This window comes from Opisthocomus hoazin, chromosome 14, assembly GCF_030867145.1.
Source record: "Opisthocomus hoazin isolate bOpiHoa1 chromosome 14, bOpiHoa1.hap1, whole genome shotgun sequence".
In the NCBI taxonomy this organism is placed as follows: Eukaryota; Metazoa; Chordata; class Aves; order Opisthocomiformes; family Opisthocomidae; genus Opisthocomus; species Opisthocomus hoazin.
The window spans coordinates 10,043,416-10,058,458 of record NC_134427.1 but is presented as its reverse complement, the minus strand read 5'-3'; positions in this window follow the sequence as shown (position 1 = coordinate 10,058,458).

Here is a 15,043-nt window from a genome sequence, read left to right as displayed (position 1 = left end):
AATAAAGCTGACATTTTGTGCTGAAGACTATGACTTCATTGTGGCTTTCAGAGAAATTACCCTTAGATTTACGGTCTTATTAACCCATGACCCTGAATAATGTCTGATGAGATGTGTTTATCATCCTAGTCTGGTGGCTGAAAACAGTCCTTTTCTTCATCCAGATGACTCAGTGCAAAAGCGATATGGCTCTGAACTGAATCCTTAACAAGGCGGTCTGAAAAACACAGCCCCAACTGTGTACGAGCACGGACGCCCCTGTTTTGCCTAGAAGAAAAGCTTTTCTCAGGAGGTAGAATATGTAGGATGTCTTTCCTTTTCTGATTAATATCAATCTAATACATAATGGGAATGCTAAAAAAGATGAAACTTCTAGAAAGCATTTGTCGAGCAGTATCCCCAGATACACCAAGCTTGTGATGCTCTTACAGAGTGACACGTGGAGAGTCTGTGGGGCTGGGAAGAACACACGGGGCTCCTGCAAGCAGCTTCTCTATGTCCTGGACAAATACAGCTTCAAATATCTAAAACCATGGCCTCTCCCTGGGGCTCAGATCACACCGAGCATGTTGCTTTGCAATATCACTCCCTTTTTAAAGCCCTCCACCGCCACCATTTCTGGCTTCACTCCTAACAGCATGCTTGTTTGGGGTTTTCTGTTGAAAAATGTCAGGAAGTGACTGCACTCAATTTCTTGGTGCCTTTGTATTTTTTAACAGTGTATAATCAGATCAGGGCAGACTTGTGACTTTTTTAATTAACCATATCATTATTTTGATACTATTTTCTTCTGGACTGTTAGATAACAGGAACGTCTTTCTAACCTCATGTTACTCTGCAAATTGCTTTAATTTGTACCTACTAAGCACTGACCCTCTATCTGACACCAGAAAGGATAAATTTGATATGAAGAGACTGCCTGTTTTTCTGCAGAACCTCCTGGCAGAGCTAGAAGAAGGAAAGCACCCTCCTGAGATGAGAGTAGCACAGGACAAGCAAGTCGTTTCAGCCAGCACTGCAGACTTTTTGCTGGAGGAGAGCAGTGGTCAGCAGGCATCTTCCCTTGACTGGGTTTGTACACATGCAGGCAGCCTTAACTGACATTTGTCAGATTTGTAAATTCCTACATGAGCTTTTTGTGTCTCTTTAAAATAGTTTTGAAGCGCTGCCAGGTTCACCAACCTTGCATCATTTCCAAAATGATACTGAGAGCCTCTGCTTAAATTGGGAGCAGGGAACACCTTGTCCCAGCTGCTCTCTTCGTAACTGGAGGGCTTTATACAGAAAATTCAAGGATTACTGCAGAAATCTCATCCATCTTCCAAAACTGGCCGTCACAAGGGACGCAACTGCTGTACTACTGAGTGCCCAGGGGACTGGAGGGCAGAGCAAGAGCCCAGATGGACCCAATGAGACCTGTGTGTTAACCCTAAACTAACCCACACCTCCACGAGCTGCTGCCACCACCGAGTCAGAACAAGCATCTGCCTTCCTGTGGATGTGTTCAGGCATTCCACTTCCAAAATCAGTTTACTCAGGGGCTTCTGCTCTACACAAGACTGTGCCCAGACTCTGAACATAATGATCGCTAGTGGCATCCATGTTCTCCTTGACTATGACCTTCATAGCCTTTAACTACAGGTATATTAGAATTATATTAATGTCTCCTATATTATGTAAGGCAGATTAGAGTTCTATTCCATTTAATCTTGCTCTTCCATCATTTATTTAACTTTGCACATTGTCATTCAAAGCAAGTATTTTAAAATCAAGGCTGCATTAAACCTATTCAATTATCTGTTTTTCTGGGTAACTGTTATCACCGGGTACAATAGCTTTTAATAACTGAAATAGAACACTATGAAAATAAAAATACAATTGTTAACCTTGGAGTATCCCCAGGTCCTCATTTTAAAGCAGCTCAGGCATTAATCCAACAACTTATAAATAAATGATTAAGAAAAAACTAGGAAAAGTTGTAGAAACAGACAACTAAGCAACGTCTTCCATCATTGATTTTGCTTTTTTAAGCAGGCAGGTCTTTTTTCCATGCAGCACACAGAATGGCTTTGATGTTTTATGTAATGCTGTCACTCACTGAAAGGCAACTTGGAGTTCAGTGCAAAATTCAGATTGCAAGGAGGTTCTAACCTCGCAGCTCCTGCACTCTTCGTTATGAAATGTTTTGTACCTAACAGTATTAATACTGCTTGAAAACCATGTTCAGAAGAGACAATTGTGGTGACTCAGACTTAATCACTTTGTAATTAGATGTGGTTTTAGTAACATCAAAGTAAGGGGAAATATTGGTCTATTTCCGTACTATTCTTATGGTATGTCATGCTTGTAAATACTTCAAAGTGTTTAAAAAACTAGTCTGATTTCATACATAATTAGTTATGGAACTGATACTTCCAAACAGAAGCCTAAGACAATAGCAACCCACTTTCTAGCATTTGGCAAGGAACAAAACAAGGCAGAGACAACAGCAAGAATTAGCTGATACCATAAATTACCTCCCTGCTTTCAAGAGTGGGAAAGCTTGGGATCAGACAAACCATGCTGGCCACGCTTCCTCGGTCTTCTCATTTGTGCCAGGAAGATAGTAAGGAAATCTTATAGACTGAAATGTATTAAATGGTCAGAAATAGGTGGCTAGACCCAGAAACACATTTGAAATACAGAGGTGCAGGAAAGTAACACGCTCTAAAGGAAGATGCCCTCAGCACAGCTCTCTGGAGGCCAAGCATGCCTGGTACAGCATCATACACAGCAGCTAATAACAAGGCAGAATCGCAAGACTGATTGCGAAAATTCGTGATGTTTCAATACAGTAGTTAGATTTATCTAGGGAGAAATGTTAACACAGGCGTCCTTCTATCCTTCCTTTTCCCAACACTGGCCAGTACCACATCACCCAAATAGCCCAAACCGCTCTTCCAGGGACAGCTGTGGCTGCACAGCACAGCCTGCCTTCACCTCAGCAGTTCTTCAGTGCAAGAATCAAAGCAAACTGCTATTAAAGCATACTTTTTTCCTGTTGCCTCCATCACAGTGCAAAGAACCAAAAAATAACTTTGAAAAGATGTACATATGAGATTAGATGAATTACAGGCAATATGAACAAGAGACATATCCAGCTATTGACTAACCTTCTTGCTCAAAGTAATTATTGCAGGCTACAGCGAGGAAGCTGCAGTCTCCCAAATACCTTCAATCATATCTCATTGGCCTCCAGCCAGATCAGCCTGCAAGAATCATTTCAATCATCGCATGATCCTACAAAAATCAATTCGGTTTCACGATGGTGATGAATCTGCCCTCTGACTTACTTATTATTTCCTTGCTTGCTTTGAGAATACCCAGATCAGACAGCTTCAGATTTATCCATACATATTCAGTGTTTTGTTAATCACTCTATTGCTTTATCGATGTTCCCATATTGGACAGTTACCTCCATCTGAAGAACACTCTCTAACTGTCAGTACTTGGGAGGCTGGGCATTCGTGATAAATCTAATTAGGGGGACAGCGTTTCTGTTGTTCTCTCAGAACACAATAATCAGCTGTAAGACAACAGGAGATGAGCAAGTGGAAAACAGAGTGAAATGCCATGTGTTCTCATCCACGGGAAATCATGCCAGACCAATAACACATCATTCCTTATAAGAAAATAGCCTTGTTGGACTGGAGAAACACACTTGCCCTCATCTATCCAGAGCGTGGCTGTCAGTGAAATCTCCCTGCGTGAGTTACTGCTCTGCAGCTGAGAATTAATGGGAGGAACCAGTTCCATGTGGACTCCAGCAGGCTGTCCTGAAAGGGAATTTCTCAGACCATGGACATTACCAGTGATGACAATCCTGTTCATGGCGGCCACTAAGGGTCCTGGTCCAAGCAGCAGCTGTGATGTTCAAGGAATGCGCCAGGCTCACATTCAAGGCAATAGCTGTCTTGCAGAGCAAGACATAACATCAAACCCGTGTAAAACTGCACTGTATTACTAGGCTTTTTGGGGTTTTTTTAAACCTTGAAACAGTCACTTGGAGAGTCAGACAAAAGGTGGTGACATTAGAGGGACTAATACAGCTAAAGAGCAGAGTGCGCTGCAAAGAGACACAGCTCGCCTCTGCCCTGCGTCGGGCTGGTAATTACTGCCCCAGGCCCCTGGGAAGGGAAGCAATAAGAAACGTATTTCATCTCCTGAAGAATCAAGATCTGGGGGAAAAAAAACAGTAATCAGCAGTGCAATTTACTTCTAATTCAGAAACTTTCGAGGTCTGCTGCTGTGAAATAGTTTATTATGAAGCAATTTCTACCACCATGCTGAAGTGGAGAGATGTACGGGCCAGGAACAAATCGAAAGCCACTCCACCAGAATCATCCCTCTTGAAGAGCCATCAGTACAGCTGCTGAAGTGTCTTCAGGGCACGTGACTTAGCACTGATCGCCCATGCTGATGCTGTGCTGACCAGCCCCGCGCAGGTCGCTGTATCGCTGGCTCATCGCTGCTCTCCGTGCTGCGCTGAGCCTGGGGGCCCAGGTGGCATTTGAGCTCCCCTGTGCAAGCAGACATGCAGGACATGGTGCATGAGATGCTCCCACTTGCCTCCCAGAAAAGCTTCACATCTAAATAATCAAGCAGCGGAGGAAAAAGGGTTTTTATAATGCCAGCTGCTGAAGCCTATGTTTGCAAGGCCTCTGCCCCATAGGGAGCACCAGCAAAGGCTCAGCTGGTGCAGAGGGTTTAGTCCACGCAGAGGTGACAGCAACTCCTGCACCAAGCCAATAGACCGAATGGTGACCCACCCGTGGCCACCAAGCCCTTGGAGGTTTGCAGGATTTCCTCAGCTCAGCGGGACTGTCAGGGCACAGGGGCGAGCAGTGATGGGAACCCAGGCTCAAGCTGCTAGCCCTGCCCCAGTCCCAGGAAGGCTCGGCCAGGGCAGCTTCGGGATCACAGCATCGCCGTGAGGCAAGCTTAGCACCCGCCCTAACGAGCTACCAATTTCGTCAACAAACTGCATTAATTTTAATGCTCTCCCATTTATGCCACAGTCATTACGCTTTCGCACTCCATTTACCTGACAGTGTCCGCTGAGACAAACAGCAGCTTATTATTAGAGCAGCAGTATCTCCGTACCCCCACGGGCCCCTGGCTGGAGGACCAAAGCTCGGGCAGGAGGTCACCGAGACCCAGGTGCAGCACAGGGGATGCAGGGGAGGGTGGACTGGCACCCTGCTCACTGCTGGATTTCCCCAGGGCAGAATCAGCGCTTGGCTGAGGGGGAGGCAATGTTTTTACATCCAAAACCACCCCAACCCCTCGGCTGACGGACCTGAGCAGGATCCCAAGCGAGCATGCTGGGGCTGGGCACAGAGGCAGCCCTGGGCTCTCCCATGGGCAGGCAGAGCCACCCAGCCCCCCTCGTCAAAGCACATGTCTGCTCCTCAGAAACTGCAGTTTTCACTGAAAACAAAAAAAGAGGTGGCATTTTTCACTCTCCCCCATTGAATTTTTTAACTGAAAATACAATTTTCAAAGAAGGCTAAAAAGAAAAAAAAATATTACAAGAGAGTGCATAAACAGAAATTAATAGAAGTATTTCCACAGTATTTTTAAGTATAAAAAAAGCTTTTATAAATATCCATGGAAAAATTACTGCTATTTTGGATCAGCTTGGAGTCAGCATTGAGGAACAGATTTTGCTGAGCATCCGCTCCTCTGGAAACACTTCCCAGGATAGAAGGCAAAACTCCCAGACTTGTCAGCACACTCCATTTGCTAATTTTGTCCAAGGAAATCTGCCCACCAAGCTGATCCCTTTGCACTTCAGAGGAGGCAGTCCCACGAGAGACCAACAGCACTGTAGATGCTCAGCCCTTCCTGAGGCTGCGCTGACGTGTACATGCAACATGGTGTAGACACAACACACTGTACGCACAATATGGCGTAGCTCCCCTGAGCAGGGTCTGCCAGAGCCTTTCCCTTGCCAAATACACATTTTTAACTACTTCAGTGCTGATCCTCCCTGCAGCCCCTAAGCGGTGACAGCAGGCCGAAACAAAGGCAAAGCCTGGAGGCGGCGATGAAGCCGTTCACGAGGTGCTGGGGAGAACCAATGCTCCTCCTTGGAGCAAGCGACAGGAGTCAAACAGAGTGGGAGAAGTTTGGGGAACTTCGTCCAGCTACCCAGGGACACTCAGCATCGCAGGCAGCCTTGCTGAGACAGGGCTGTCCTTAAGGAAAATCCAGCAGAAAGCATGGAGAACAGGACCCTTGAGAGAGAGTGGAACAAACTATATGGCCATGGCTGTTGACTAATGAATAGCGGCTTATTATCTAACCAATGATCAATTAGTGTTAAAGAGTAAGTCCCAACCTGTTTCATGAGCCAGCTGCAGCATCATCTCCCTTCAGAGTCTGCAGAACCTGGGTGAACTCAAATAGGCCGTTCTTCTTGGGAATTACTAGCAGAAACAGCAACCTCTCCCATGCAGACAGAATAACAATAATAATAATTTTAAATAGTGGAACTAGTATGATTTGACCACACTTTTGGGTTCTTCCCTCCCCTGGATAAAGTCCTTATATTATCTTTTATCTATTATAAATGTAATCAGGATTAACCTCCTGCTTTGGACTGCTGGATGTTGAAGAGACAGAGGGGACCTGTGTCCTAAGGTACCCAGGGTTTTCTGCAAGCTGCGGGGACTGGAAGCATTACCAGAATGGCACTGCTGGTCACTGGGAGGAAAACAGCATCGGCAGTGTCCGTGGATGGTGCTGGAAAGGTGCTGGCAGATGCAGTCTCACCCCCAGGCTGGTGCTGCATCTTCTGGCTGAAGACAAGCAACAGTACCCTGAACAGGGCATGATGCACTGGAATCAGCCGGCATTTGTGCCAAGCAGATCCTCCAGGCTCGTCACTGCCCACGCATTCATCCAAGTTTTCTGCCTGTATCGCGACTGAAAACAAGTGCACTGCTGACACACATCACCACATCGTCTGCATGCAGCTGTGAACACACTGGAAAAGGCAATTTCCAAAACCACTGCAGATTCTGGGCCTGTTTGGGATAGAGTAAATCAGTATACGGAGACAAATCTCCCCATCTACTGATAGTTTCTTTCCTGAAAACATGCTGTATAGCAGAGCAGCATTCACTCTTAGTAATTCCAGTTAAATCAACATAAATACCCAGAAAATAATCTAGTCCCAACAGTTAGTTCCTATTCAGCCAGACGGGACGAATGACAGTGTGCTTCCTTACTCGGCTGGTTGTTTTGTAAGAAATATATAGTCTGGACTTGAGTAATAATCCACCACCTGGACTCTTAGTAGAGCATTGACGCATTTTTGGTTCAATCCCAAATCTCTTCAAGACAGAAGGACCATTTTTACTGGCTTTGGAAGGTGTTGGTCAGGACTCACCTCCTGGAGGCTGGGCTGCCCCAAGCACAAGGAACAGGCTTTGGTGCTCATCCGCACACCTGCCTGGACCGCAGCAAGCACCCGCCAGTCCCAGCTATCACTCTGCAGAGCAGGAGCTCCAGTGAAAAACCGATTGATTGAGGATTATACAAGCATGCTTTTTTTATTTTCCCTCACTTGTGCTAAACTTAATTCTGTAAAGTGCCAGTGCTATAGCAGAGCTCTGCAGTGCAGGATATTTGTATCGTTATCTTAAAGATTGTTAAAAATTAGGAAGTGAGTAAAAAAAATGGAGAGTTCCAGGTGAAAGCTTTAAAGCCAGTTCACCATCTAAATAAAGCAAGGAAAACAAAAAACAATTAAAAATAAAGTTAGCAGGCCTTTAATACTACATTTATCAGACAATCTAAATATAGCAGCAATAGACTAAAACACTGTCTTTGGCAGGCTTAAGTTTCAACAATTCATTTACTGTTTAGCATCTACATGAAATCACCAAGCACCCTGATTTTTGGAAACTGAGACAAATAGTAAATTTGTATCTGTTTAAAGAAGCCCAAATCACGGCTGCTAAAAGTAGAAAAGGAGAGCAATACCAGAGAACGGTGTAAAATCTAATTAAAGACCTTTCGGCTGCTGCAGAATTGAAAACCAATTAAAGGCCTCTCTTTGCCTAGAGAAGTCCCAGAAGAAATTCCTAAATCTTCATTTGCTTCTGTCCTTATCTATGTTGTGACAGGTCTCTGAAGCCTCCTGTGCCAAGCCAGGAAGATGAGAGAGAAGTGAGCAGCAGCATGCAAGGGCTGCTTCCCCCTCCACAGGCAGAGCCGGCTGGACCACAATCTTTAATTATGGAGCACGATCGGATGCTCCATTAGAGAAAGGGCTTTTAAAACCCTATTTAAAATTTGATATGCAAGACTTGATACCTTCCTGCTAAGTATAGCCCTCGCAGATGACGAAAGGTGATGCTCAGCCCAGGCCATACCTCGAACCCACCTCCTCCTGCCAGGAGCTGCCGCTGCTCCCGGCTCGAGCTGCTCTGGCTACAGGAAGGAGGGAAACTGAAATTTTCAAGTTTATCCCCCAAAAAATGACACTATCACACTCAGCACACTTCTGTCCTGCTGCGTGGGGGAAGTGCCTCAGCACTTTGCCAGACACTTGATACCATTTTGTTTTATTACTGCAGAGAATTATCAAGGAGACAGGCTGGGAACACTCAGAAAGCCTTTTTACAGGTTTATATTTAATTTAAGAATCTAATCTAATTCCTTAGTAGCCTTTCCTTTTTGTTAAATTAACACTTAATTCCTTCCTTGCTATTTGAATGAATTCATATCTGTGGTCAGCCAGAGAAGATGAAATTGGAAATTACAATTCTGGGGGTGACATGGTGCATATGACTAATGAGAACTAGGGGTTTTTTTACATGGATTTTGACATTTAGTAATTTTCTTTAATACCACTTTTTGTTCTGTCTGACAATCCCATTACGACCTGGGGATTGAGATTCACAGCCACAGCAAGTGGAGAGACCGGAGGTAACCAGAAGGCTCAGACGTGCTTCCAGTTCCACCACTGGGAAGACACAGCCTGCCCACTGTGTGCCCACCGAGAACAGCAGTGGTGCTCCCAAGCATCACCAACACACGGGTCAGAAATCCCAGGCCATCAAAACTCTCTGAAACATGACGTGCAAGTTTGTGCTGCGCTAGAGAGGAAGCATCCAAGGGCAGAGAGGGTGCGGTGCTGGATGTGCTGGGGACCTGATGCATCCTTGGAGTGATACAAAAGCACCTTTTACTCCTGCACATCTTCCCCTCTTGCTGGATGCTCACTTTCTCCTGTTACTGTATTCTTTTTTCCTTCCCTTTTTTAGACCTCTAACATACTTCTGTATTTTCTTTCCCAGCCAAACCAGACTCAACCTTTCCTGCTTCTGTCAAGCCATGCAGCCAGCTCAGCTCTCCCCACCGCGAGCAGCTGGTGACCCTGCTCATGCCATCCCTCTCATGAGCTCTAGTCTCTTCACCTGGAGGACAGAGGTAAAAATTCTCTCAGCAAAACGCTACAGATGATGAAGAGAGAGTTAGGGCTGTTCAGCCTGGAGAAGAGAAGGCTCCAGGGATACCTTATAGCAGCCTTGCAGTACCTGAAGGGGCCTACAAGAAAGCTGGAGAGGGACTTTTTTACAAGGGCCTGTAGTGATAGGACAAGGGCTGATGGCTTCAAACTGAAAGAGGGTAGATTTAGACTAGGCATAAGAAAGAAATTCTTCACCATGAGGGTGGTGAGGCACTGGCACTGGTTGCCCAGAGAAGCTGTGGGTGCCCCCTTCCTGGCAGTGTTCAAGGCCAGGCTGGATGGAGCTCTGAGCAACCTGGTCTAGTGGAAGGTGTCCCTGCTCATGGCAGAGGGGTTGGAATGAGATGGTCTTTAAAGTCCCTTCCAACCCAAGCCATTCTATGATTCTGTGACTGACCACTTTCCCCCGGAGATCCCACAGGCATTGCTTGAGCTGGTGGCTTGCTGGGATCTTCTTGATTTAGTGTGTGTCCATGCAGGTTCCCAAAGAGCAGTCTGGGCAGTGCAGGGCCTTGCATTATTTTTCCTGCTGAAGCCCCAGGCTCCATCCAAGTCACCAGCCTGTGCCTGTTCAGACACAAGGAAATCTCACAGTTCTGGTATTTATCAGAAATTAGATAAAACAAACTTTCACCATGAGAACATATTGACATAATTTAGAACTTGTGCTCCCAGTGACTTTGCTCCCTTTGCTCGTGCACGTCATGATGGTGGCTGCAGTGGATTGTGCCTCGAGCGTGCTGTGCTGGTGGGGCTCCGCTCGTTTCTCGCTCCCAGCCCCGGGGCTCTTGCTCCCCACAGAGAGGGCTGAGCATTCTCCCCTCCATCTTTTAGGTCTGCAGCTCCCGAAACAATTTCTATATTTAGTCACTGGGCTCAAAACCCTCAAAAAGAGCTGCTTTCCCCCACATGGGCACAACCTGCCAGGCCATGTCGGGCACTGATCCTGCTGGAAACATCCCCTTTTGCCCATGTGCCTTCCCCACACCCAGGTTTTGAAGTGCAGGAAGGAGCTGCTGGGGACTGTTCAACCAGAGCCCACCAAAGCAAAGCCCGCACTGCCTCAGCGCAGGGTAAACAGCCCTGGGTCTCCTGCAAGCCACTGCTCAGAGAAGGGAAACCTCTCCCGGCAGAAGGGGATGGCAGCTGTAACACAGGGGGGGCACAAAGGACAAGTAGCAGGGTCCAGTGACCACAGACACGTATCCCATTTTGAGCAGCTGAACTCTGCAGAGAACCAAGTCCCAGCCTGGGCTTTTCCCCTGAACACAAGAAAGAGGGGTCTCTGCTCATGCAGACGCTCACTGTCCCTGCCACCATCAGGGACACGTGCACAGGGCTCACCATGCACGGGGGCACGCTGCACACGTGAGCTCAGCGACTTGGGGCCACTGCTGGAGACATCCTCATGCACAGGCTGGGACCCCTCTACGCAGAGGTCAGGCAGCCGATAAGTTTACTGGGCAGGAGCTTCTGCCTCAGAGCCCCCTTACTGAGCCAGAGGCAGCGATGTGTTGGTCATCAGGAACCCTCTTGCTCACACACGGCTGTTCTGTGCAGAGATGAGTGACAAGAGATGGAAAACCTACCTGCTAGCTTTAACCGCAGCATCTTCCCCCTGGGACAGGGGACTCGGAGGGCAAAGCTTTTCTTCCCTGGGGACAGCTGTGATGCTGAACTCCGGCATGCTGGGCAACGCACTCCAGGGCTCCGGTGGTCCTGTTGCTGCTGGTCGTGCACTCGTCGTCACTTAGGATTTGCAACCAGCCCTGAAGGATCATTTCCATGAACAAGGGACAGGAGTCATCTGATCAGTTTGCTTACCATGACAGGGAGTTTTGTTGCTGCACTCGTTACATTAAAAAGGCAGCTTTAATTTGGAGAAGGCAGCTTGAATCTTGCTGGAGGAGAAAAGCCATCAGGAGTTCATTTAGTGCAGTTCGGCAGGAGCTCTGCATGTCAGCTCTCGCGCCATCAGATGCTTAGTAAGAGGCAACTCCAATTGGGAATTAACCCATTTTGCAGTTACTGCTAAACCTCTGGGTTTAATTATTTTAAAGAAAGTATTTTAAGCCCTATTGCTGGTGTTTCCCAGAGACCTCCCAGCCTCAACGCAGGTTCCTTTCTACAATGGCAACTTCAGCACCTTCTCTAAGGCAGGCTGGATCCAGAGTTCAGGGGGCCCCAGGCCACCAGACCCACCCAGGTATCCCAAGACCATCTGCCTCAGGGACTATTCTACACATAGAAATAGGCTTTTGTGGTTTTTTTCTTCCCCTCCCTCCATTGGTACAGCTGAAGTTTATCTTCCTTTATGCCAAGCTTTTGCTCCTGAACAACAGACTGCCTAGAGAGAAGGATGGAGAGGGACTGTCTAGAGATTTGTGTATTGTAAGGTCACAGCAGGCTTTCCCCGATGTAAGACACTAATAGCATGACTAGACACACTAAATGACATAAAAGTCTAGAGTGGACAATTAAATATAATTTCAAAGTGATACTCATCCTACTTGGAAAGAGCACTGGATTTACAATGTCTAATCCTTCGCAAAATGTCTGTATAATAAATAGCAATATTTAATGTGACCACGTATCCACTTGGTGGTCTCGTTAGTCTATCCTCCTGCTATAAATAGTCTTGGTTTGTCTCCGGGAATACAGTAACTCTCGTTAGCAAATCATGGTTAGCCTTACCTAAAACCACAGCACAGACTAATACACATGGAAAATACATCAAAGAAACTAAATGATGGCTCTATGCCTTTCTGAGTGGTAAAAACAGTCAAAGCAATTATTTTTTTTTTCTTGTGAGACCGTAACAGAAAAAAACCCCTCAAACCACTATGTGCAAAAGCTACCAATAATCTTGTGCGTGTATAACAGGCCATCCACCTCACTGTGCTCAGACCGTGCATCGTACCGCAGCTACCCCCTTTCACTCCCTTCACGGCACTGCTTGGAGGTCCTCGACAGAAGCCATACCGACCTAGCAGGGTTATGTGCCAGATGGAAACACCACCTCGCTGAAGTGCTCTGCATCTACACCAGGCTGATTTTCCTCTCTTAATTTACAGCTTTCTAGTCTCTCTTCATTACAAGAACTTGGCCTCTGAATTGCAGGCAGTTGCTTGTTGAATTTCTCCAAAGTGGGTGTTGCTTTCATATCATCCCTGCAGAAATACTCCAGCCCTGCATTGCCCTTTCACACAAAGGCTTAAGTTGAAGAAAAAAAAAATAAAAAAATATATATATATAATAAGAATGTTTTACAGAAGTGTTAAAGCAAGAGACTGGGAATTCTCGAGACCATACATAGCACCTTCCATGCTTTGAGGTCCCACAAGCATGCTGGCCACAGGTCCCCACTGTCAGACACTGGTTTGGGCTCAATCCCTGCATAAATTGGTATCTACCTTCCTCCCTCCCTGCCCCTCAAGGTCACTTCCCTCATTTACCAGCAACTCGGCTATTTGTTTAAATGATTTATAGACAAGAGAAAGGACCCAGTTACCTTGCAAAATAGCATTGGGAACACAAAAACAATTGCACCCACAGGTTTGTTTTTATTGTCGTAACAAAGATCACCCATCAGTGAAAAAATGTAATGATGTTTTTTGAAATACATGGCAACTCTTTGGAGGGCAAGAAAAAAAAACAAATCCCCCAAACCCAGATTTATATATTTTGTCTGGCAGCGGGACCCTCTTGGGATCTGGTTTGACAGCAAATACCACTTTGCATGCAAGTGCTCATTTGCCTTCTCTGCTTCATTTAATTCCACATTGAGAAAATCAAGTGACCAAAGTAATGCTCATATTCTCCAGAAGGCATCCAGTTTGGAGATCACCCACCGAATAGCACGGCTGAGCGAGGAGCGGCCAGTAACAACCGAGCCCAAAACTGCTGGGCAAGTGCGAGCTGGATCCAGGCCCTCTCATTAAGAAATACGGAGGCTGCGAGGGACAAGGCTGAGCACGCTGGCAGCGAGCCTGGCCGCAGGCGAGATGCTCCCTTGCCTGGAGACGAGCTGTGCCCTGGGAGGATGCTGAAGCTCTCGGGTACCAGGCAGCCTTGCAGAAGGGCACACACAAGGCCTGGGTGCTTCCCTGGCCTCCACCGCCTTCTTCAAGCAATAAAACCCTAGGAACCTATCAAACAGGCTGAAAGGTAAGCAGTACGTGTACTAAAATTGCTTTAAAATCACCATAGCTTTCATAAAGCTCTCATTTTACGAGTAATTTTATCATGTTGTTTCGGTAAATAAAAAATAGCTCCCTCACTGCTTAGTGACAGCCACAAACAAAACTTGCACCACCCTCTGCCCGTAGTAACACTGGTAATATGCTCCAGATTTTTTTTCTGAGCCTAATATTACTTGAAACAGCCTTTCAAGACATATAAATCTGCTCTGTGACCCACACACAAACATCACACGTTGCTCCACATCACGCGCTGGAGCTGGAAGAAAAATGGACCTTAAACGAACATCAAACATTGCATCTGAGTATTTAACATTGCATCTTTTTCAACTGAAGGAAACCAGCTCCCTTGTTACAATCCTTCTTGTTTATCACTTTACTTAGCTGTGAACACAAAATTATTGGTGATAGATACTCTAACAAGTAACCAAAGTTACTTTTACTGAATAAGTAAGCTGTAAAGCTTTCTTGTGTACCTACAGAATGTATTTTCTCTTCTCTTGTCTGCTACTGTATTACCAGAGTCCTCCTACTACGCCAACCTGGCAAGTGAAGCACAAAAATGTCAGACAATTTGAAAGATCCGAACCTGACAAATGTTGCTGGCAAAATGGCTGTTAGGGCCGTCCAGTTTTTAAGAACAAGTTGCCACTGCACCACTGCACACCCTTCCAGTGCCAGTGTCGAGAAGTGGTAAAGCATTTCCCACAGGCAGTGAGCAGGAGCAGGGCTGAAACTGCCCTACATTTGCCACTGTAGTGCCTGTTTTCACAACCAGATGTTGATGTGTAAACCATCCTCCATCATCTATGATGGAGGAAGCACTAAAAATGGAAGAAAGAACATTCAGCTGCTATTTAGCCACTCCAGTTTTTCATTTAGCTACTCAAGGTGGTTTGATTTTTTGCCTTTTTTTTTTTAAACAATTCATCCCACTCCACCTTGACAGCTTGTTTACAGTTTGTTTCTAGCCACAGACAGCTGACAGATCTGATGTGATTAGCAAGACAAGACAGCCTAAATACAGAGCAGACAGCACAGCAGAAGACACGCAATGGGACCGCAAGCTACTTTGCACACTTCGGCGCACCTACCAGTCTGGAAGTGTTCATCTGCAGGCAGAGATGGGCCTGCATGGCATTAACCCCTGCAATTCCAGGCAAGGTTAGGTTTCAAAACTGACTGAATTTAGAAGCAGACTCAGTTTCTGTTGAATTACAGAGAAAAATTAGGTGGCTTTCTGTGGCTCGACTCTTTCAGACAGGAACACTTTCAGCTCAGTTCCACTCTTGTTAGCAGAGTTACTAAAATAATTATTGCA